The sequence below is a fragment of the Leucopleurus acutus genome, assembly GCF_964270905.1.
Source record: "Leucopleurus acutus genome assembly, chromosome: 8".
NCBI classification, from domain to species: Eukaryota; Metazoa; Chordata; class Mammalia; order Artiodactyla; family Delphinidae; genus Leucopleurus; species Leucopleurus acutus.
This window is the reverse complement of record NC_139151.1, coordinates 67,650,332-67,676,609: the sequence shown is the minus strand read 5'-3', so window position 1 is coordinate 67,676,609 and position 26,278 is coordinate 67,650,332. Positions and strand designations below refer to the sequence as shown.

General features: G+C 38.7%; 1 protein-coding gene and 1 pseudogene across 2 annotated transcripts in view; one reads left to right on the top strand and one right to left on the bottom strand.

The window, feature by feature from the left end:
• FAR1 (fatty acyl-CoA reductase 1) overlaps positions 1-22,165 on the bottom strand; it is a 71,764-nt gene extending 49,599 nt beyond the window's left edge. Inside the window, exon 1 of the mRNA XM_082844356.1 lies at positions 22,095-22,165. The gene's annotated coding sequence lies outside the window, so the exon portion shown is untranslated. The remainder of the gene's footprint in view (positions 1-22,094) is intronic.
• Positions 10,557-11,009, top strand: LOC309965569 (small ribosomal subunit protein eS24-like; annotated as a pseudogene). The gene has a single exon. The product of its transcript is annotated as a small ribosomal subunit protein eS24-like (transcript).
• Positions 22,166-26,278: the final 4,113 nt, after the last annotated feature.

Sequence of the window (26,278 nt, the reverse complement as noted above, 5' to 3'; positions counted from 1 at the left end):
CTCTCTCCTTAACAGTATAAAGATTATTTGCTAAGAGAGTTGTAGAATGAAACTACGTCTTACCAGTTTCAGGTAACTAGCTTAAAGCTAATTGCATGTGATTTTATCCTTAAGGTTCTCTTCATGGAAGAAAGAACAGATTCCCACAGCTCCCCAACTTTATCACAACACAACCAAAAACTTTACAAGCACCAAGTATTTTTAAACTCTGTCTCCAGGTATTCTTGATTACCCCACCCAAAAACTTTACAAGCACCAAGTATTTTTAAACTCTGTCTCCAGGTATTCTTGATTCCCCCACCCACCAATATACTTTACCCTATTAACTTACTGGCAAAGTAAGTGCATATGAGCACTCCTTTTAAGGAAAGTCTAGACTTATCACATCTTCCACATAGTCCTGCTAGTATGGCCAAAAGCTACAGGAAAAGCAGAAGCCAGGAAAGAAATGCTGCCAATCCTTCCAGAGCATGCTGTTTAGGTTCCTACTGTATGATTCTACTTACACAGGAAAATATCTAAAGCTCCTATCAGCTGTTTAAAAAGTAGCTGCAGCACTGCAGTAATGAGAAAAGCAGCAATATTATTCCATGTGCCAGGGCAGAGAAGCTGTGAAACATGATTCATATTTATTTTCACTGTTCTTGAGATGCCTTAGGATACACCACCTAGCAGTGGCAGCTGGGTATTTTCTTCAAAAAGTGCCTTATCCTATGGTTCAATAGTTAAAGAGGCAGAAATCTTTCAGAAGACCAGCAAAATGGTGGGTACCAAATATCACAATTACTTTAGAGGCTTTCTTGCTAAAGTGGGTTTTCCTAGTGGGTTTTATATTATGCACATAAACTTACATTAAGAGAATATATTATAAAGCTACTTAAACTAAGATACCTTCACTTGCTAGTGGCTGAGGTCCAGGCTCTGCCACTTTGAAGCCATGAGATCCTAAGATAAACCTACTACTCTTAACCTGTTTCCTTATCTATAAAAGGAGAACATGCAGGCTTATGGGCAAAAAGAGCCTGGAATGGATGTAAATGGAGAAACCACAGATAATTCTAAGATAGCACTCACCCAATCAATATAAACTGCACCCTTGTAACATAATTGTAGTCTCTTAATAGATGTCCTAAAATTAATGGCAAGCCAATCATGTTGTCTCATTACTTTCAGAAACCTAGTTAAGATAAATAATTAGAGACAAGTTCCTTCTCTCATTTTCAACTTTTTAAAAAAGAGTTCTTTATACTGTGTATAAAGTGGATGACTGGTGAGAGTCTGCTGGGTGGTACAGGGAGCTCTACTCGGTGTTCTGTGGTGACCTAGATGGGAGGAAAATCCAAAAAAGCGGATATGTGTAAAAAACTAAAAATATAAACTTAAATTTTTAAAAAAGAGTTCTTTAAATAGACAAAGCAATCAAAGTGAGAGACTGGGGTATTACAGTAACATGAAAACCACAAAAATCTGCCAAAAAAAGCAGCTCTTTAGTGCCAAGAAATGGGAATTCCTTTGCCTATATTACCGCTAAAAACAACTCAAATTAATTAAAACTTTTAATATACTGTCAAGTAGTTGTTTCAGAAACTTGCTAAGCAGAAAGACAAATGTGAACAAAGTACATGGAGATTAGGATATGGTGAGAGGAACGAGGTGGGTCCATGGGCTTGAAGCAAAGCTTTACAGAAGTCATTAGTGATGAGAAAAATAAATAATAAAAGGAAGACAGGAAAAGGAGAGATTAAGCACGAAAAACTATATCTCTCATGCTTTCCGCTACAATTTCCTACAAGTCTTCTTAATAATGTTTCTTGCCTAAGGTCACTCAGCACCTATATATAGACAGAGGCAAATTTAAACCAGTATCTTCTAACTAAATTCCACATTTATAGAGAGTATAAGAAGTTTCCACTTGTCCTACAGTGAGGTAAAGGCATCAACTCATGGGTAAGGAGTGAGTGCATAACACTGGAAGAGAAGTTGCAGGAAAGTGAAGAGGCTGGAACAGATGGTCTTCCTTTCCATTTCTAAAGTTGTATGATTCACTATAAGAGGAAATGGACAGTATCTTTACTACAGAGTCTTCTTGGCATATAACAGTCAAGAACCTGCTCCACAGAAAATTTTAGCATATGAAATAAGGCAAATTCTGGCTGAAAAATCCTTAAAACTCCACATCATTTCACAGTAAAAGCTGATGGGCCAATTAAGCAACACAGTTTAGAAATGAGACTATTAACTGGTTCAGGTAGACTCTTAAACAATTAAAGCTCAAGAGCAATTAGACTTTACCAGTATTTCCCTGAAGGCCATTTCCAGAGGCACCCAACAAAGAGAATGAGAAAGGAAAAGGTCTGTTGTCAAACTTAGAACTCGACTCACAAGAACACCGAAGCGGACTTAATTATTGCCACTATCAGTTTGAATAAAAAGACATCATTCTCAGGTTAAGAAATACACACTTATCGAAGGTTAGTGGATTTATTTCCAACTCTACTCTACCCGACCCACTGAAAGAACTTTTCTAAACAGAACTATTTATTGGAAGACTAGAAACAAAAAACTCAAGGCAGTAAAGGTAATAAGATAAGGTAAAGACAAGAAGCTCTGAGAGCTTCTTAAGGTCTTGCTTAAGATTAATAACAAAATTCAAACATGTTTCTATAAATATCTATACCAATATATGCAAATATCTGTACCAATATATATACTATGTATCACACTTACCTACCTTTGAAAAACAGTGAGTTCTGTGTAAGGGAGTATGGGATCAGAATTTACACCCCAAAGCTTATCACTAATAGCACATGGGTTACTTTGAGCTGAAGGAACTGAGATTCAACAGATGCAGAAAGAATTCTTCTCAGAGCTTCCCTCATCTGATTAAAAGCAGAAACTTTCAAGAAATGAGGGCTGCCATAATGAGGACTCTCTGGGTGAGTTTTATGGCCATGAAGAAGATGGAATGTTAGCAACCGATACCTTCTATTCGTTTTCCCACATATTTACCTTCCCACAATTTATTGCCCCTAGAAGCCCAAACTCCTTTTCCTTTGTCTAGTCACTTCTCCATAATTTATAGCCCTTTGTTAATATGGTATATAAGCTCTCAAGTCTAACCATCTTATTTTGGGTTTTCACTTTTCTGTGAAGCCTTTATGCACATTTTAAAAATATACATATGCCTTTTCTATTAATGTCTTTTGTCAGTTTAATTTGCAGGCATCAGTCCTAGAACATAAAAGGATAGAAGAAAAGTCTTCCTCCCTTACATAAGCTATTAAGAAATTAAGTCTCTAGTGAAGCCATTTTCAGTACTCTATTGAATCCGGCCCTGTTATAAACTGCTTCCTGATAAACAAGGTAGGCCCCCTTTGTGGAAACAAGCCTTTCAGATAACCCAATGCCATGATGTAGTGGGGACCTTTGGGCTCTGAGTCTAGCAGGGCTGGGCTGGAATCCAGGCTCATCCATTTATCTTGGGGGTGAGCTTACTTATCTGTTTGTTTCTGTAGTTTCCTCATTTCTAAAACATATAGACAGCATATACATCCCCACCCCTTCACTTCATAGCATCTGTGTAAGGATTAAGGCTGGGCACATAATTACATTTCCTTATTCATCTTCCCCATACTTCTTTGGCAGTGATTTCTCTGTGGTCCCTCAGCAGTCAGTCTGATCTGTAATATTTCAGTCTAAAATACTTTAATTATCTTTTTTTATGGAAATAATCATTTAGTTATGAGTGTAATTTTTAGACTAGGAAAAAATTTTTATTATCAAAGTAAAAATAATAGCTACTTTATCTCTGGACTGTATACTGTTACAGTCACATGCACATATACCCATTTTTTTAATTCTGGGAAGGAAATTAATGATTTTAGGAGAAGTAGGTTTAAACCAAACCTCTGAGGACTAAAGAAGGAAAGAGGTGGTTCAACTTATACTGATATGAAACACAGCATTCATGATTAACTTTAAAAGCCAAGATGTAATATTCTGTATGATATACCACCTTTTATGGAAAAGGAATGAAAAAATGAATGCATATGTTTATAAATACACAGATTTTTCTGGCAAAAAAGCCAGAAAACTGGTAATAATGGTTGCCTCTGGGAGGGAGAACTGGATAATTAGGGAAGAGAAATGACGGGCATTTGCTTTTCACTATACACACTATATATCCTTTTGCACAATTTAAAATTATGTACAAAGTGCATGTGTTATATATTTTAAACTACTGGTGCAGAAAGAAACATACAGGTAGAGCCTGTAAATAGAAAAATCAGAAGGTACCAAAAAAAAATTGAAAGCGTATATTTTCCCATCAATTAGCCAGTCTATACTATCTTTTGTCCTCTAACAATTTACAAACTCACTTTCATCTATGAGAAAAAAAGTACGAAAAATCTTTTCTAAAGTGAAAAATAAAAGACGAGCATTGTGTTAAGAAAAAAAGTGTAATATCTTTCTTCTGCTAATCTTTATTACTTGAGTTTTTATTTCATTTCTTTATTAGATGGCAAACCTACTAGATTAAAAACCAGATGATGTTTTAACTATGAAACTGTTGTTTAACAAGACTTTAGCAGGCTGGATTTCCTAAATGGAATGTGAGAAATTCTTCCCCCGTCTGGATAATGTTGATCTTTGGATCAGATACCACTCTCTCCCATCTCCTGAGAGGACCCCTATGCTCACCATGTTCACCAAGGAGTCAAGTACACAGAATTACCAAACACAGTTCTGCAGTGAAGTTCTGCAGTGAGACTGGCTCTACCTATATGTTTCTTTCTGCACCAGTATTTATTGAACATACACTAAAAACTGACAAAAGGTAATTGTAAGAACTCTTAGTTCCTTGTTTTAGCTGCTATAAATTTATTTAGGGAAACTAAGCACTGAATATGAAAATCTCTAGACAATGTCTAAACATTCATTCCAGCTTCCTATAAATTTCCACCTACAGCTACACCTTAAAGTAGGATCTACTTAGTTGTCTTCCTCTTAAAAAGTGACTCCTCTGTGCCTCTAGCATGTAAACAAACCCAAAGTAAATAACCTACCAATGGAGACAGTGGGGAGAGCAAAGAGACAAAGAATAAGCTATTTCATCTATCTTTTTATTGAGAGTCACTGATTGACTCCCAATCAGGGGCAATTCTGTGTTTAACACAGACACATCCAATGCTGTTTTGTCTCATAATCCTACTACACCTCTAAGCTGGAGGACCACTTGGCAGGAGTACTGGAGGAAATTCAAGCAGCAGTAGATAGAATGCTGAGCTAAATGGTCTTTTAATATTCCTTAGATTCCATGGCTGAAGAAGTAAAATAAATAAAAGAATTTCAAATATCCTTAAAAGAGGGGGAATTAATTCCAAAATATTCGAAACCAAGAGTTGGCAAAGGTTTCTGTAAAGGGTCAAGTAGTAAATATTTTCAGCTTGTGGGCCATACAATCTTAGTAGCAACTACTCCATTCTGCCATTTGGGGCACAAAATCAGCCATGAACAGTAAGTAAACAAATGGGCATGGCTCTGTTTCAATAAAACTTTATTCACAAAGACAGGAAAACAGTTTGCAGGTCACAGTTTGCCAACCCCTGTTCTAAATAAAGATTCTGAATATTCTACATTCAGAAAAATGAACTACTAAGAAAGGCATCAATGGGAAACCAGCACAGTCTAAATATCCATTGCCTATGATTTCACTATTACTAGAGTTACTATGCATATCACTCTAAAATGGACAGTAAATAATTGATATAATATTTTCAAAACAAAAACAATAAATGAATGACAGGCTTCAGAAACACAGATATGTCAGAGACTAAACACAACACAAAGACATGACCTTTAGCCTTTTTCAAGGTGTACCTAAAAATACGTATTTTTAAAAAGAGAGCCCATTAAGATAAGATGTTCAGGGGTGAAGCTTGGGCGATATTATTTTGGAGAAAAGGCTACAAGTGAAGAAGAGCACAGAATATAACCCTGTCGCAGTCTCAGAAACCCTAGACCGCTACCATGTTCAAAAAAATCTTGATATAATAATCAAAAAATAACACAGAATTTAAAGAGGTCAAGAGTTAACCCAACACTGTTGCAGGATACAAAGCTTTGTTTATATACTGTGTACAGGTCTAAAACTACATAGATTATTCTTTTCTACATAAAAGTATAACGTTACTTATAATTTTATGTAGCCAAAGGTTATAATACATGGCTAAGGGAACGGGAATGGAAGCAGAAAAGAGACTACGCACATGGTAAATATCACAGAATTATGAAAATTCCCCAAAAAGCTGCACTGAGCTACAATGACCATGAGGGGATTCCATATACATACTTCTGCTTCCTCATTATTTTTCCTTTTCGTTTGCTTTTCCACTAAAAGGGAAATAGAAATTAGGTATCTGTAACTGATGGGAATTAATAACTCTCTAATCCAGAAGTTCATGAACAGGCTTGGGGGGTGGCGGGGAAATCCAAGAACGTGTTAAAGTTTCATGCAAAATATTGTTTTGAGTGTGTTTATGTGTGTGTGTACAAGTGTGCACTCTCGTGCATATATCTGTACATTTTTTCTAGAGGAAAAATCCACTGTTCTTATCAGATTCTCAAAAGGGTCAATGAGCGTAAACAGTAAAAAACTACTATCAAATTTTATGTGTAGTATGTATGTATGCTAGAGAGAAAGGGGACCTAAACTGCAGAGAATAGAGCTTCATGGTCACTGATTAAAAACCCCATTCACATCTAATCTGGAGTAAAAATGTTTAAATGGTTAACATATAATTATATCAATCTCCCTTGAAGCCTGTTATGGATTGAACTGTGTTCCCCCTAAAAAGATATGTTGAAATCCTAATCCCTAGGACTTCAGAATGTGACCTTATTTGGAAATGGGGTTGTTGAAGGTGTAATTAGTTAAGGTAAATGATATAACACTGGAGCAGAATGGGTCTCTAATCCAACATCACTGGTGTCCTTATAAGAGGAGAGGCATGTAAAGACATAGATATACACAGGGAGAACTCCACCTGACAACAAAAGCAGAGACTGGAATTACACAGCTACAAGCCAAGGAATATCAAAATTGCTAAGAAAAAACTAGGAAGAGGCAAGGAAGAATTCCCTCACAGGTTTCGGACAGAGCATGGATTTTGGGCTTCTAATCTCCAGAACTGTGAGACAATAAATATCTGTTGTTTTAAGCCACCCAGTTTGTAGTACTTTGTTACAGCAGCCCTAGGAAACTAAGAGAAGGCCAAATACCATAGTAACTAAAATTAAGGTACAGAGCAAAAGGCCTTCTAAAGATGATCATATGCTCTCATGACATAATAAACATATCATGGACACTTTCCAACAAACATGACAGTTTCAATTACCAAAATATATTCTACTAAATAGTTAAGGATGGAATGGCTTTTCCAAATGGGTACAGGAAAGAATGATAGAAAAAAAGCTTTATATATCAAAGGTAAAGACCAAAATAAAGTTAATGTTCAGATCCCAGAACAAATCATTGTGGTATATCACTAACTGTACATCTGTACACTGACAAATCTCAGTATATAGTAGCAGATTCAGGGAAAGTAGTGTTCTGATTATCTATGGCTATGTAACAAAATCACTCTAAAACAACATCTTAAAGCAACAATAATCATTTTTATTCTCTCTCATAGTTTCTGAGAGTTAGGAATTTGGGAATGGCTCAAATAAGCAGTTTTAGCTGAACAGTTCTAGCTCCTATCTTAGAGCCTCTTCACGTGGTCTGTCCACATGAGGCAGTCTGGGTTTCCTTATAGCACGGCAATCTCAGGCTATACTGATGAAAAGCTGTTGAAGACTTCAAGACCAGTATTTTGGTGAGCTGGATGGAAGCTCACCTTTTCTGACCTCACCTTATTGCTCACAAGTGATTCACAAGAACACCCAAATTCAAGGGAAGGGAACATAACTCCACCTCAGGATGAGAGAATGGTCAAGGTCACAAGAACATGTGAGAAGGGACACATTGTTACAACTACTTTTAGAAAATACAATCTGCCACAAAGAATATGGTAAAGTAACTGCTCATTACTCCTGAGATGGTCAACCATTTGAAACTGTCCCATAGGTTAACAGAAACTGATGACTAAAAGAAATTCTTGAGCTTGTCTTACAGAACAGCAGCTAAGGGAACAGCTTATTAAAAACCCCCGATTGTAATATGCTTTCACTGATCAAGCTCATCTTAATTATTTCTTTTGGCTCCTTAACCACCACCTATAGATAACACCTCTGTCGTATGGGTCCCTACAGTATTGGGGGCTTATGCTGTTTTCCAGAAACTTGGAGTCAGCTCTTATCCAGTTCAAGCCGGCTAAGATTTTTGGTTGGGACCACTGACCCTAAAACTGGGCCTGCAAAGGTGTCCAATAAATGACCTTTTGACATCAGAGGACTCAAAACTCCCCCCTCAGATCATGCTAAGTGCCTCCATTTTTGAACATGCATCTCAAGAAGAAGCATGTAACTCAGATATGCCTGCAAAGAACACCAATTACCTCACCTTTTCCCTACCTCCAATCAGGTGCCTCCCCATGCCTAATACCACCCTACCTCCAATCAGGTGCCTCCCCATGCCTAATACCACCCTGCTTCTTTATCCCATAAATATTTCAAACCCCTTGCCTTCAGGGAGGCAGATCTGAGATCTGCTCTCCTGTCTCCTGTCTCCTCACTTGGCTGTCTCCTGAATAACCCCTTTCTCTGCTGCAAACCTCGGTGTCTCAGCGTTTGGCTTGCTGCACATCAGGCAAACAAACCTGGTTCGGTAACCCATTTAATCCATGTTCAAGTTACCCAAAATGCCTTAAAAAAAAAATGGCCCCATGGGCCTCATACTTCTAAGTACAGATGATCCTTGAACAACACAGGTTTAAACTACATGGGTGTACTTATGCACAGATTTTTTTCAACAAATGCATATTACAGCATTATACAACCTGCAGTTGGTTGAACCTGAGGAGGCAGAACCACAGATACAGAGAGCCAACTGTAAAATTACACACAGATTTTTTTGACTTCTAGGAAGACTGGCACCCATAACCTCCACTGCTGCTCCAGGGTCAACTGATTTTGCCCACCAAATAATCTCATTCACTGAATAAAAATTTCACTTTCCCATATTCACTTAATTGTGAACTTATAACCAGTAGATTTCTACTTGGAGTTGACATACTTGTAGCCAAAAACAAGCCAACTCATTTTAGTTAGACTATTAAGAGGCCTCATATTATAGGTAAGCATATATTTTCTTTTAAAATTTTTGATAGACTCTCATCTGGAGGCATATCGGGAACCACTGGTATAGCGTCTTTTTACTATATTTTAATAACTCTAGAATATTTAGTGTTTTGATTAAGACTCAACATAAAAGAAAACCTCTGCAAGTGAACTGTAAACAACAAAAGGAGGACTAAAAAATGCAAACTCAAAATGTACAAGTTGATAAGAATAGTGGGTTCCTTTTTCTTTTCAAAAATTAAGGCTTACAAAGCATTTTTCAACAAACAAAAGAATAACTCTAGCATCTTGGTTTTCAATAAAAGATGCTAGTGTCCAACCCTGTTGTAAGCACCCATTGAAGTGAATATAATGGCCACTCTGTTTGCCTACACAGACATTGATATGCCAATATTTAACTCTCTATATCCAATCTTCCCCAATTTCTACGACACATCTTGGTAAGGAATCTCAGTAGGTTCGTTAGTTCTTAGGGCACTACACAACTATTTTGTATACTGATGTTACTCCGTAAGCATGGCACTTTGGCAAGTTAAAATGCCTCTAAAACCTCATTATCCTGGAAAATACTAAACGTTAAGAAAAATCAGACTCAGAATTCCTTTGAGTGATGTAAAAATCAAACACAAAAACATCCTTAAAAGTCAAGTTCTACTTCATCAGAGAGGAAATGTCAATTCTACAGCATTAAAATTATTTGCTGACAAGAAAACTTAAATTTTTTAGCAATACCCATTTTCCTTTGTTTCTGTCCTCGAGGCTTGTATACCAGTAGGGTAACTTCTCTACTGTAAAGCCTACAGAAGAAGGGCTGTGCTCTTGTTAACACAGTTTGGTAATAAACAGTTCCACAGCTTGCAAAAACATGTATCCAATTCCATTCTGGGAGAAAACAATCTTAAAAAAGTAACCTCCAAAAGTCATACATGATTTTCTTTAGATCAACTATTGTGCTACAGATGCCTTACCTTAATAAAAATGTTTTCATGTTAAATATTGTAATTTTTATCCTAACACTTTCAGACTCAAAAAAGTGAAATACAATATACGAAGGCATACTAGTATTTTAAGTGTATTAGCAAAGATAAGGCTTCTTAAACTTCTCCAATACAACACAGAAATCAAAATATCCCATTTTGCTTAAAAACTCATTAAAGTTGTGCATCTGATTCCATAATATACCTAAGAATTAATATAAAAATATTTCACTCTTTTCCTCTCTGGCTGCTTGAAGATCAGCAACCATCATAAATGACACAGTAGCTCTCCAGACCAGGAAGTTCATGACCAACCAACTACTTTAGCAGAAACAATTGGTCATCGACATCCTTCACCCTGGGAAGGCAAAAGTAGCTAAGAGAGATATTCAGGAAAAACTAGCCAAAATGTACAAGACCACACCAGATGTCATCTTTGGATGTGGATTCAGAATCCATTTTGGCAGTGGCAAGACAACTGGCTTTGGCAGGATTTACGATTCCTTGGACTACAGAAAGAAAAATGAACCCTAACATAGACATGCAAGACATGGCCTGCATTAAGAAAAACACCTCAAGGAAACAGCAAAAGGAACGAAGAACAGAATGAAGAAAGTCAAGAGGACTGCAAAGGCCAATGTTGGTGCTGGGAAAAAGTGAGCTGTAGATTGGACAACAGAAGGAGTAAAGACTCTGCAGTGATTGTATCTGTGGTGACTGTGCAGATTTTTCATGAGACGATTAATAAACTAAGAACTTTTACATGAAAATATATACACATTTCAAATTACTCAGCAAAACTGATTTTAACATGAAAATGTTCCATGTATACCGCGAACATTACATGTAGACGTACACATACAAGTTTACCCAAAAAATTGACTCAGGCAGATTACTAATCATGTATCTTGTGTGGTCTGATTTAAAACTACCAAAGCCTATTCATGAAGATTAGTAACTTTAAGAACAAGTTGTTAGAATCAGGTATTTCACTGGTTACAGAAGTAGACTTTGTTTGAAAGCTGTTTATACTCAGTCTGATTATTATAGCAAATAACCTGCAACTCTTAACTACGGAAAAGTGCTTTGAAGTTCCTGCTGTATGCTGTTATTTCCTCTCCATTTCTCTTGTGTCACTTTCTTATGAAGCCTTCTGAATCTGTTCCCAAGGCTGAACCTAAAAACAGGCTCTAGTCCACCAAGGCAGCATTTTCCAAATTGTGGTAAATGGGGCTGGGATGCTGTACATTTTATCCCCAACCAGGAGAGCTACAAAGTGCATTAGCATATCAAAGACCTACAAAATGTACTAAGGTAAAGAAACTCCTAGACCTCTTTTTTAATTTAATTTTTTTTTTATACAGCAGGTTCTTATTAGTTATCCATGTTATACATATTAGTGTATACATGTCAATCCCAATCGCCCAATTCATCACACACACCCCACCACCCCCCCGCCGCTTTCCCCCCTTGGTGTCCATACGTTTGTTCTCTACATCTATGTCTCAATTTCTGCCCTGCAAACCGGTTCATCTGACCTCTTTTTAAGGCTGGCCTTTCACCAATTTCCCAGCACCGCTAGGGAAACAATGCTCCTGAAAAGCTCATTATTGCCACATCAGCCTTCTAAGGTAATGACTATACAAACATGGACCAAACCTCCCATGGTCTACAAATGATTTAGAAAGCATGACCTTCCATTGATCCACAAGGCTACTTATGAATAAACTATAAAGCCAGTTATTAAGAGTTGCAAATATGAGTATGTTATTAGAATGCACCGAAAACTTCAGTTTGTATACAATTAATAACTCTGCTTGCTGCAACTCACAATGCTCCAAATATGCACACTCAAAACCTGGAATTCTGTAATTTTCAAGAGGAGCAATCAATCATTGTCAGTGAAACTGGTCATGGTTTTCAATTATCATTATTCTTACTTCTAATTAAGTTGAGCTTAATTATTATCATTTTAGTTGTTTTATTAAACCAGGAGAATCTGTTATATAATTCCATCACTAGAATTTGAGACCTACAGTTTTCTAACTAGTCTAGACTTTAAGATAAGTATATTTTTTGTGATTCAAATAGGAACCATCCATTTCCCTAACTGCTGAAGAAAGTCCCTCTCTCCCACAAAATGCTTATACCTTGACAATTTAGTTGTTATTATTCCACTAGAAAATGGGAATTACTGAGCTAAAGAATGACCCAGCTAAAGGGCCGGGATTAAAAGAGCTGGAGGGTCACCGTTCTAAAGGTCTTTACCCCAGCTATAGGCGCAGGTCTTCTCCCTGGTCACCAGGTCCACACCAACCAAATGTGGCATGAGGACTTGGAATCAGAGCCCTTCGTGGAAGTAATAGAAACTTCTCTGAACTTGAATGTCAATGATCCCTCCAGTCTCTAGTTTTGAGGAGGAAGCTTCCAGGAATCTCTTTAAACAACTGAATCCCGTAACAAAGCCTCTTCTCAAAAATCTTCCTGGTCTAGCTTTAAAACCTTGCCAGGTTCTTATGTAAAGCTTGCAACAAACAAAATGCTGTCAAGCATAGAAAGGTACAGAAAACAGGAGGGAAGTGTTTGATGACTTTGTGGATTCTTAGAATCTCTTTCCAGCTCTGAAACTGACTTAACGCATCTAAGAAGCCCAGCGAATTCTTAGTCAATTTATCAATTGAGAATCAAAGTCACAATGCTAAAAACTCTGTCAAGATATTTCCTTCTCCAGAAACTGAGATCCAGAACGAAAAGACAGCCAAGATAAATAAGAGCAACAGACTACACTGTTGTGACTGCCACTAACCACGTGACCTTGGGAAAGTCAATTAATTGCTCTGATCAGTCATAAAATTCACTGAAGGGGAGGCTAAATCACTGATGGATAAATCCTCTTCTAGCTCTCAAAGTCTATGTATTACTGTATATTAGAATAAGTTTATTTCCTAGTAATACATTAGATACTCAGAAAATTATTAACTCCAATGGGTCACAAGGTTATCACTTTAAAGCCATACACCTAATATTCACTGATCTTCAAACAACCTATGCTCTGCTCTGCAGTCAAATGTCTCATTTAGCAGCTAACTGATCTGTTCCTATCTCCTAAGGATTCTGCTTATGCTAATAACCATTATTACGATTATATTTTAGGTACAATCCACAAATTTTTAAAACCCCATACTTCTCACCTCACACTGGTCAGAATGGCCATCATCAAAAAAAAAATCCTCAAACCATAAATGCTGAAGAGAGTGTGGAGAAAAGGGAACCCTCTTGCACTGTTGGTGGGAATGTAAATTGATATACCCACTATGAAGAACAGTATGGAGGTTCCTTAAAAAACTAAAAACAGAACTACCATACGACCCAGCAATCCTACTACTGGGCATATACCCTGATAAAACCATAATTCAAAGAGTCATGTACCACAATGTTCACTGCCGCACTATTTACAATAGCCAGGACATGGAAGCAACCTAAGTGTCCACTGACGAATGGATAAAGAAGATGTGGCACATATATACAATGGAATATTACTCAGCCATAAAAAGAAACGAAATTGAGTTATTTGTAGTGAGGTAGATGGACCTAGAGTCTGTCATACAGAATGAAGTAAGTCAAAAAGAGAAAAACAAATACCGTATGCTAACACATATATATGGAATCTAAAAAAAAAAAAAAAAAAAGGTTCTGATGAACCCAGGGGCAGGACAGGAATAAAGATGCAGATGTAGAGAATGGACTTGAGGACACGAGGAGGGGGAAGGGTAAGCTGGGACAAAGTGAAAGGGTAGCACTGACACATATACACTACCAAATGTAAAATCGATAGCTAGTGGGAAGCAGGCGCATCGCAAGGGGAGATCAGCTCAGTGCTTTGTGACCACCTACAGGGGTGGGATAGGGAGGGTGGGAGGCAGACGCAAGAGGGAGGGGATATGGGGATATATGCATACATATAGCTGATTCATTTTGTTATACAGCAGAAACTAACACAACATTGTAAAGCAATTATACTCCAATAAAGATGTTAAAAAAAAAACCATACTTCTAAGAAATATATTTAGGTCCATCCTTCAAACTAGATGGACAATAAACACTTATGATCTCAGGGCTCTACAGAGAATCAATCCTCTGTCAGACCAATACATGTTTCTAAGCCTCTGTGTATCATATCTAGGAGTTGTTTTAACACAAATGTGAACCTCAAAATACTTTAACAGATCCTTTCCTCCACAGATCTTAACTATTTAAGGGCAAGAGAGGTCAAAGATTTTCCTTTACCTCTGAAAAAGTGGTATTTATGTATTTATTCATTCTTAAATCATATTCTACTTCATCTTAATTCAGGATGGATAGCAGCCATTATATAAAGTTCCATACACTTATTCCAAACTCTTTGGTAAAATCATTCCTACATATTCAAACTGGCTACAGCTTGTTTTCCCCCAAGAATGCAATTAAGAATTGGTCTTTTAAAAAATTAGGCATTGCATAATGAATTTTATAATTTCACTCAATAATGAAAAACACTTGTTTGACTCAAAATTCCTTCAATGACCACTGCTAAGAATGCAGGTGTCGAAGGATCACTGATAGTCGAGAAAATTTTGCAAAGTTCTTCAGAAGTTGGTTATGACGCTATGCTTGGAGATTTTGTGAATATGGTGGGGAAAGGAATCACCGATCCAACTAAGGTTGTAAGAAGTGCCTTACTGGATGCTGCTGGAGTGGCCTCTCTGTTAACTACAGTAGAAGTCGTAGTCACAGAAATTCCTAAAGAAGAGAAGGATCCTGGAATGGGCGGAATGGGTGGGATGGGAGGTGGGATGGGAGGTGGCATGTCCTAATTCCTAGAATAGTGCTTTACCATCATTAATGAGATGTGAAAGGAAGCTCAAGGCAGCGTTCCTCACCAATAACTTTAAGAGAGGTCGTTGAAGGAGATGACTGAAGAAAAGGCTGGCTGATGTTTAAGAAAATCACTATAACCATCAGTTACTGGTTTCAGTTGACAACATAGAATGGTTTACTGCTGTCATTGTCCATACCTACAGATAATTTATTTTGTATTTTTGAATAAAGACATTTGCACATTCCTGGTAAATGAGTATAAGAGCCATGTACCAATGTACTGCTTTCAACTTAAATCACTGAGGCATTTTTACTACTATTCTATTAAAATCAGGATTTTAGTGATTGCCATCAACAGATGAGAAGCTGAGAAGCAGCCTTTCTGTGGAGAGTAAGAATAATTGTGTACAGAGTAGAGCAATATCCAATTATGTGACAACGTTTGTGTAATAAAAATTGTTTAAAGTTAAAAAAAACAAAAACACTTATATGTAGAAGGTGGAAAGCACAAAGAAATAAATAAAGTTGAATTTTAGCAGTATGCTATCTGCCTATACATTAAAGAATGGATTATTAAACCAGAATCTGTAAACCTTCAAAGATATCTGAATGGGTTTTGAAAGTCTTATTATTAGCCTCCTGAAATTATTAGAAAAACTAAATGTATATGTATATTTTTTCTGAGGAGAAGAGATAGCACAAAGCTCTGAGATGCTCAAAGAAGTTTATGACCTTTGACTAAGACTCTGCATCATGGGATATATTTTAAGATTTTAATTCTCAGTTAATAGTTCAAAGTTTTTAAGTCAATACTCCAAAATAATAAGATATAGTGGTAAGAATTCCTTACATTCAAGAAGGATTTCTCATGTGGCTGCCATGCCAACATTTTTGGCAAAAATTCCATAAAGAACAAGAATGATCTAGACTAGATATCTCAAAGCAATCTTAAAACTGTCAAACAGTTAAAACTTAAACACACGCACACATACACACACACTCCACCAATGTCATTTCCCATTTAGAATCTCTAATACTGGCATATGATCTTACGTTGCTACATTCTGTTTTATACATGTATATTCAGTCTCTCCAACTACTTATCCCTGTCCTACAGTAGATTATTATATCTAATTTCTCTTGCTCAGAACAGTATAATATACAAGTCTCAAATATATTTATATGAAGAAATTTCCACTTCACTTAGATTAGCATGTCTATTGTTGCATTTATCATGCTGTATGGTAATAACAGGTAAAAATGTCTAGGGACTTGTTTCAAAATTAAGAAGGGGGAGGGGAGTGGGTGGAGATACAGAAAAAACAAGATTGACCACAAGTTGAAAAATGTTAAAGCTGGTGATATGCATATTATTATATTTTTATGTTTGCAATTTTCCATAATACAAAGTTTAAAGACATTGGCCTCGCCTATTAGAACAGAGAGCTTCTTAAAGACAGGTGCAGGAGCTTTCCTCTTTGTACATCTGCCCAGTAGAGAGCAGTTACTTTGCTAAACACATTTCATTCTTTATGTGAAAGGCAGCAGTACTATCCTTCAATGAAACTTCAACAACTCTTTGATGGTATTTTATTTAAACAATTCTTTTATTAACCCAGATAAAACATATTCATTCATTCACTACTTACTGGTTACCTACTTTTCTCAGATATCCTGTCTTGATAAATGGAGGATATAAAAAGTAATTCATACTCTCTAATAAATTAAGAATCTGACAATACCCTCAAAGATCCATGGGAAAAAGGGCAGGGAGGGAAGAAAGGGAGATAAAGGGAAAGAAAAAATAGTAAAAAGCAACAAATACAGTATTTTAAGAAAGGGCTCTAAGGCATTCACATTTTTAATTAGAAAGAAGGCATACAGTTTCTTTAAGCTAGACAGGTCTAAAAGTTCCCCTCCGCACTCTATTCTACAGATGAGGAAACTAAAGCTCAGAGAGGGGAAGTGACTTGCCTCAAGTTACACATCAAGTTGCTAACAAAACCAAAAGTAAAATTCAGATCTGCTCATTCACAGTGCAATGTGAATTTTCTACATAAAAAACTTCCTCCTACCCCATAATATTCACTACCTAAAGAGAATGACTATTTTATTATTAATATACACTTCAATTCTGTATTCTACCACACTAAAAAAAAAAAGCAATACACTAAGTAAAGGGAGGAGGCTGGGTAGAAAATGCAAACAAACTGCTAAGACAGTTTTACATGAATACTATATGCATATACCACACTTCCTTAATTCTGAGACACATTTGACTTTAAGACATAGTATCCATTTTGTAAACATTTTTTAAAAAATATAGACACTGTAAAATCTTCATTTCAAAAAATATTAAAATGTGAAAACACACACCTCTAAAGCAATAAAATATAACGCACCCTACAAGACACAAAAATCACTATCATTTAAGACCCCATGTCACAGGCACAAACACACAGAGCAAGAGTCCCATCTTCTAAAGTAACGAATATTACTAAATACCTAAGGCTATGTGGCATTTTTTTCAGTTGTCTGTATTAATAAACAAGTCCTTTTTGCCATACATCTCATATGCATGAGCTCTGGAGTCAGAGAAAGCAAACTGGAATCTCCAGCTCTGCCACTTAGCTCTCTGGCCTTTGGAAAGTTACTAATTTCTCCAAATCTCATTCTCTTCATAAAATAAGATAACCACCTTAGAGAATTGCCTGAGAATTAAATGTAATAATTTATTTAAGGAACATAGTACAGTGCCTAGATGAAATATTAAGTTTCCTTCCACAATTCCTATGGACCAAATGAAATTAAAACTAAAAACTACGTCCCATTCTTGACTTATAAGATTGGAATAAATCTGTACTAACCCTAGGGCAAATACTAATTTCCTTTGGAATAATTATTTGATAAGAAAAGCTTATTTTCTTGAAATTTCTCTCTTTTCTTCTTCAAACTAGGAACAGAAAACAATGACAAATTTTAAGTGTTTAAGTTAAACTTGTTATATGTAAACTCAGCACTTTCATGTTGCCTTACTGAACTGAGACTCTAAGCCCAATACAAACCCACTGAAGAGAGGAACTATAAGCCTACGTGTGGGAGGAGAGAAGGGTATAAGGTCAAAAAGACACATTTAAAATGACTCAATGTACGACTGGTTTGGTTTTTTTTAACCTTAAATTCATTTATTAAACAATGTTCAGAAAAGCCAAGACCGTATCTCCATGATTCAGGGTGCTTTAGTAACCTGATCCCCCAGATTAAGCAAATGTAGTTTCAGGTTGTTTCCAACAATAACAAGTCATTGCCAAGATGGGACTGTGCCTAGCAAAGTGGCTCATATGCAGTAGACACTGAAATAAGACCATCTTCTCTCCTACCCCAAACATAGTACAGACTAGACCACCCACATATTCTCTCACTATTAGTTCATTTTAGTTGAATGATTTTTCCCCACTAATGATAAAAATAACAATGCTTTTTTTTAAACTTGGAAAAATACAAAAAGTACCAGCATTTTTAAACTACCCATGATCTTACCAGCCAATAACTAAAATATTACAAAAGGACATACCAACATCTTTCCTATGAATTTGACCATAATTATGATCATACCAAACTTTAAATTTGTATAGAGCACTTGCCACTAAACACAATTAACCACCAGTCCATATGTTAGTATCTTCATTATGGCTTTCTTGAGACCAAATTCACACTGTTTTTCCTTACTTAACTCAATGGTTTCTTCTCAATCTTTCCTCTTCTGAGTCTCTACATATTTTGCTGATGATCACTTCCTCTTTCTTAAAACTCTATCCTAAGTTTCCCTAAACAGTATATTCCTCAGTGTCTACAAAAGTCTCTCCAACTAATCTTTTTCTATTTCTTCACTGGCTCTCTTCTGTTAACTCCTGACAATCTCTAAAACATGGCTCAGTCCTGACTTTGAATTTGCTTGTCAACCTTGAATCCCTAGCACTTAATAACACAATACCTGGCATGAAGCAGATGCTCAATTTACGTTTACTTACTGACTTTGCCAACCCTGACCTGCCACCTACTAGTTGTGTTACCTTGGTTAAATTAAATCTTTCTGAACCTCAGTTCTCTCATTTATAAAGTAGGGATAATCAAAGGAAGATGATGCTTGGAAAGCTCAAAACAGTTTCTGGCACAAAGTTGCACCCAATAAATTTTGCTATTATTATCAACATAATCTAGTACAGGAATCAAAAATATTTATTATTGGGCTTCCCTGGTGGCACAGTGATTGAGAGTCTGCCTGCCGATACAGGGGACACGGGTTCGTGCCCCGGTCCGGGAAGATCCCACATGCCGCGGTGGCAGAGGCCACAACAGTGAGAGGCTTGTGTACCGCAAAAAAAAAAAAAAAAAAAAAAAAATTTATTATTATATATGGTTGAACACCAAATCTACTTCTCAATAACCTAATTTACTTTCACCATATTCCTCTTATCATAACTATCAAAAAACATTTTTGTACTCTTCACCACTTATCTCCAATCCATCGTCAACTATTCTAATTTTTCTCTCCTAGCCACCATACAAAACCATCATTTATCAACTAAGCTATAACAACAGACTTACTTGATTTCTACACCTTTATATCTTCATTCATGGGCTTCCCTGGTGGCGCAGTGGTTAAGAATCCACCTGCCAATGCAGGGGACACATGTTCGAAACCTGGTCCGGGAAGATCCCACTGCTGCGGAGCAACTAAGCCCGTGTGCCTCAAGCAACTACTGAGCCTGCGCTCTAGAGCCCGCGTGCCACAGCTACTGAAGCCTGCACACCTATAGCCGGTGCTCCACAACAAGAGAAGCCACCGCAATGAGAAGCCCATGCATCACAAAGAAGGGTAGCTCCAGCGCACCACAACTAGAGAAAGCCTGCGCGCAACAACGAAGACCCAACTCAGCCAAAAATAAATAAATAAATAAAATTTATTTTTAAAAAGATCTTCATTCAAATCTTCAATCCTCCTTAAAAACCATTTTTAATTTGTCACTCTTGTCCACAGTTGCTTATAACATGTCCATACTACTGGAATGCCATCCTCTTATCTTGCAATAACCCATGTCCCAACTCCTAGTTCAAAAGATGGCTCAACACTCACCTCTTCCAGGAAACTTTCCCTGATTAACTCCACACCACTCAGATTACTTCTCTGCTTCGAGTCGCCTCAGCCCCTCAGCACTTAGGTACTCTGTTATACTAAGAGTAAAATGTGATCAGTAAATAGCATTACCAAGAAATTACTTCCACAAAACTATTTCTACATCCTAAAGAATGGTCCATTACCTATAATGCTTTGTTGATTTGGTTAATTAGAAAACATCCTATATGACAAATGCCCTCTTTGGGTTTTGTCCTTAACACTATACTACTTCATGTTGGTAAAGAAGCACTTAACTCTTCACAATCCTTTTGTCCTATCCTCAGGCAGAAATAATACCTCAGTTGTATCACCTCCTCCTGTTTAAATCCAATGGAAATGTAGTAATGGACCATTTTCTTTTCTACTATCTTTTCCCTGCCCCCAACCTCTGCCCATACCCCGCAAATAAAACTTCCAAAGCTTTAAACAGAAAGGTAGTAGCAGTGATACCACGTTTTTCTTTCCTGTAAGTGAAAAGAACTTTGAACCTATTTAGCTACAAAACTCTTCCCAAGGCTGAAAAATTTCCCAACAAGCATGATGCATAATCAAATTCTACATCAAAATGCTTGATTCTTATAGAGTAAGAGAATTGTACTTATGTTCACTCTTACTTGTGTTGCTGTAAGAGATCTTACATCATTTTTATGACACATGACTGTTGAGAAACTCCCCTGTATTGCAGTTTTCGCAAAGTATCCTGTGATGTTGTCTTTAAACTAACACATTCTACTTTTTTTGATATAAGAATTAAGCGATTCCTCACTGCCATCCAATCAAAAGCAAACAATATTTGTGCCATGGCTTGTGAGAAGATGAGTTCGTGTGCTGCTGAGGCAAAACAATGAGATGAACTGTCACACGGGTGGGAGAAGGGTTGGGGAGGAAGGAGGAGGGTTGGGGAGGGAGGACAATCAACCTCAGCGGTGAGAGTTAACAAGTCTGTGAGTTTGGCCATCGATGAGTAGTGAATGAACCTATGGACCTGGCTGACTGACTCCTACCTGACAAAACCGACAGTTATTCTTGCTGACTTACTCATAAAAGATCCACACCCTTCAGTTACCATACATAAACCTACCTCGTTTGCTCCTCGTATACTTTCTCCTAACTGGTCACCTAACGCTTTCTAGTCTAACAGCCTCCAACCACACCTCACCTAAAACCTCTGCCTCTCAGTCACCTTCCGGCTTTAGTAAGTGCCTCTTACTCCAGATTCACGTGTCCCAAGCCTGTCCTCCCTTCACTCCCAGCTGATTTCCCCCCAGTCTCAATCAATGCCTACTTCCAAGAGGCCAACCACACGCCCCGGCTCCGCACCTTCTCCCCGGGCACCCTTTTCTGAGCATCACCCTATTCCCATCACTTTCTTCGTCCCCAGACCCAGAATCCTGCCATCACAGGCCTCCTTTCACTGCCACCCTCAGGCGCACAAACCTGCTCCTCCGTTAACTACTCCGCCCCACCTTCGCCACCTCTACGCGGTCTCACCGCCCCAGGCGGCGCCCCCAGGCTCCGCGCCTGCAAACCAAGCCCCCCCCCCCCATGGCACTGCTCTCAGTCCCGGCTCTCCAGAGGGCAGTGGCCCCGCCAAGCCTCGCAGAGACCATCCGGGCAGAAGCGGGCGCCCCCCGCTCTACGCAGCCGTGGGCGGGGGCGGGGCAGCTGGTGTAGCCCCCGCCTCGGCCAGGCCTGCCTCCCCGGCTCCCAGAGCCGTGGCCCCGGCCAGGCGAGGAGGGACCCGCAGCCCGCCTCTCCCGCCCGGCGTCCCCGCCTCTCACCTAGACGCAGAGGCTCGGGCCTCGCTTTCCTCCTGGCAGTCCAGAGAGGGCTCTGTCGCCGTCGGCGTCGCGCTCCCTTCACTCGCTCTTCCACCGCCCCCGACCGGCCGCTGAAGAGCAAACGGGCGGTGGCACGCCCATTGGCTGCGGCCCGCGCTCGCGTCAGCCGGCCCCGACACGGACCTCGGAATGTGACTGGCTAACGCGGCGCCTCTTTTCCACGTCTTGTCCTGATTGGCTCTCTAGTGCCCCCTTACTAGGAGGACCGCTCACCCTCCGCCTGGCTTCGGCCTCCCACCCCCTCAACCCCGTTTCCATCCGGGCGGGAGGAGACGGGAGCGGGCGCGGGTGGGACACGAACGGCCAATGGGAGGGCGGAGAGAGGGCCGGGAGGTGGGCTCTGCTCCCGGCCAGCTCGCGGGGAAAGTTCATCCAATGGTCGCGCGCCCCACACCCCGAGCTCACGAGCGCCCCCGCCGGCAGCTCGCGTTCTGGCGGGTCGCGTCCAGGGCCACACCCGGGCTGCCCGTCGCTTGGGAGCGGCGCCAACTGGAAAGGTGGGGAAGATGCGGCGAGGCGGCCGCGGGTGACCGCTGGCAGCCATTGTGGCGTGCTCCCGTGCTGTCTTCGTGAGTCCCGACGCGCCTCTTGGCGGGGCTGGTTTGGGTCGGTGAGAGCGGAATCGTGGCTCTGTGGTCCCCTGGAGCCTCCGCGGGGTGCCCTATAGAGAGGGAGCCGAGCGTGCGTCTCGTCCAGCCCCGCGGGACTGTGGGTCAAATATTTCCACTTAACACTGCTTCCAGAGTAATTTCATACAAAATTTATCCATGAGAGAAATTAGAATAATGGTTATCTCGCGGGGGGGAGGAGGGGAAATGGAAAGGGCACAAGGGAACCTCACGGAAGCTCGGAGCGTTCTGCCTCTTGATCTGGGTGGGTTACCGAGGTGGTGTCTGCCTAGATAAAACTTCACCGAGTCGTACACTTAAGATTAGTTCACTCAACGCACTTTATGTATAATATCTCAATTTTTTAAATGATAAAAGGATTGTGAGAAAAACTCTAATATTACCATAACCGTAGGCTCCATGGGACACCCATGGTATAGACAATCCCACTAGGATTTAGCTATCGTTCAAAAACTAGAAACCAGAGGAAGAAAAAAAGGACTGTGAGAATTTAAAGTGAGTGAAAGCTCCTGGCACGGTGAATAACACTCACAGGTTGGTGCTTTAAGGATGAGCTAAGATGGTTCAGAATGATTTTTCTCTGAGGATTTAGAGCCTGTTTCAGTGCCTGACACTGTTACCAGAACTAAAGCACCCATGGTGCTGCACCCAGTTGGAAACTACAGAAGTTTAAGGAGCTGCGTACTTTACTTTCATTTGAACACCATGGCTTCTGCCTTGGAGGAGCTCAGTCCAGCACCAAGTACAGTCACCCTCTGTATCCGTGGGGAATTGGTTCCAGGACACACTCTCCCCCCGCCCCCCCGCAAATACCAAAATCCACAGATGTTCATGTTCCTTATGTGAGATGGTGAAGAATCTTTGTTTCTGAACTTGACATATAAAGTTAGGTAAGATAGTATTTTCCACAGAGCATAGGATATAATAAGGACACAGACATAAACAGATAATTCCACTATAATGCAGGATGAGGGAATACATATAAACAGGATCTTACCCAGCCTAGGGAATTTAGGGGCATCTTCTTAGAAGATGCAGAATTAAGTTAACCACTGCTAACATAACCACTGTGCACATCCTCCCACATTCTTTAAATCATCTCTAGTTAACTTATAATACCTAATACAATGTAAATGCTATGTAAGTAGTTGTAAATACAATGTAAATGCTGGGTAAACAGTTGCTGACAAATAGCAAATTCAAACTTTTGCTTTTTGGAACTTTTCTAGAATTTTTTTTCTGAATATTTTCAACCCACAGTTATTTGAATTCACAGATGTGGAACCCACAGATACTGAGGCTGTCGATACAGTCATTCCTGGCAGAGGGCACTGAACACAAAACTAATACAGCTGCCTACCCTCAGGGATGAGTCATTTCCCTAGGCTAGGCAAGATGTATGTGTGTCTAAAACCCAGGCCATTAGCAAAATTCTGAAATATCCAGGGTCAGATGAAACACTTCGCAGCTATAGGTCAATAATATTCTTCCCAAAATAGCCATAAGAACTATGGGCCAAATGCTAGCCTGTGGAAGGGCATCAGCAGCAAAACAAGTTAAAGATTACAGGATTCGTGTTTATTAACTCAGTCATTAGTTGTTCATTTCTGATAAATACCTTTGTTTAAAGTACTTGTCCCTGAACTAGGCACATAAAGTTAGGTAAGACAGTATTTCCCACAGAGTATAGGGTGTAATAGGGAGGCAGACATAAACGGATAATTCCATTATAATGAAGGATGAGAGGATATATATAAAAAGGATCTAACCCAGCCTAGGGAATTTAGGGGCATCTTCTTAGAAGATACAGAGCTAAGTTAACCACTGCTAAGGTTTATCACCATACCATAAGCAATTAGGCACTATTTCTGGAGAGTACTTTCATTACAAATTTTTAAATTTTTGTGCAAATACCTTCATTTTTTAAAAATAGTTATATGTAAATATAACAATATAATAGCTATATATAAATATATAAATTAATACTTAGTTCTGAGAAAAACATGTGAAGAAATTAAGTAATTGCTTAATGAATACATTATGACTTTCAAAAATAGCTTTAGGGTTGCAAGCTTAAAGGCATTCATTTGATTCAAGTCCATGTGTATGTAACATGTCCCTCCAGCAGAGACCCGCCACAGATGGGCAGCATGCATTCTGGAAGAGGACTTAAAATTAAAACAACGGTTTACTATCCAAGATGGTACAGTCTCATGGGCATGTTGTGTGGCTCATGTCCCTTGCAGTGCACCACCATTTGTACGTGAATTCCAAGTCATATATCTATAAAAAGTGACTAATAGTCTTCACAAAAGGTAATGAAGGATTTTGCCCAGAGTCTAACACTTAAAATATAGTAATACCAAAAAAAAGTAATAATTCATTCAAATGCTTTTCCCATCTCTTTTCAGCAAGAGCCCCGAAAATTGGGCTGCCATATATTGGAATCTACTACATTGTAATTTTATTCACGTATGGAACACCTGTATATACTTTTGATTCTTGCTACAGAAACACAGTTCTGTAAATGAAGGTAAATTATACCAAGCCAAAAATGTATTACTATAGTTTACAGCCTAAGGATACCATACATTACTGAGAAAATAAATAGGAATAGACACCAAAAACACATATGTTACTCATAAACTAGTTATAGCTATTTGTGCATTCCCTCAAACTTCCATAACTTCTTTAAAAACAGAAGTCAAGTAAGGTCAAGCATTAACTTTTTTATGCAAATAGTACCTCTTCCTGCTCTGAGGAAATACTTTTCTCATGGCATGTATCATTTTCTAACTCATATGATATATTGTTCTGTCAATGTCTCATCAAACATAGTTTTGTTGAGGTTCTTCACTCCATCTTTACAACAACCCTATGCAAATGTTCATCTATTCATCTGAATTTTGTAGAAGAGAAAATTGAGGCTCAATGAGACAAGTAATTTGCCCAAAGTCACACATCTGTTAGGTGGCAGAAGTGGGATTGAAATCTAGGTCTATTTGATGGCAAATTCCATAATCTTTTTACTATGCCACATTTGCCTCCTCCAAAACAAGATCTGGTCATTTTGCCTTCTCCTCCATACATCTTTGTGTTCCTCACAATGAGTAGCACAGAATCTTACGTATGTCTTTCATGGAACTCATGGTGTTAATAATTCTTTTCACCATGCTTTATCTTTACAGATTTCATGACAAAGGAGAGTGTGAACTATTTAAAAGTAACTACTTCTTTTGACAAAACTAAAGGGAACACAACTTTGTAGTTGCAGTGAAGAGCCCATTACTGCTATCTAGAATGCATCAGAGATGCTCACTTTCATAGCATAGACTGAGCACAGCATAGAAAGAGTTTCAGGCAGCTTTTCTCAAGAGAGCCAAATTTCTAGTGAGTACAGTTACTCTCTGCAATTCATTTGGTGATCTCTACCTTGTTCTGTATTCAATTATGACATCCAGAATTGGTCTGCTTTAAACATATTTTTAAAGCTTG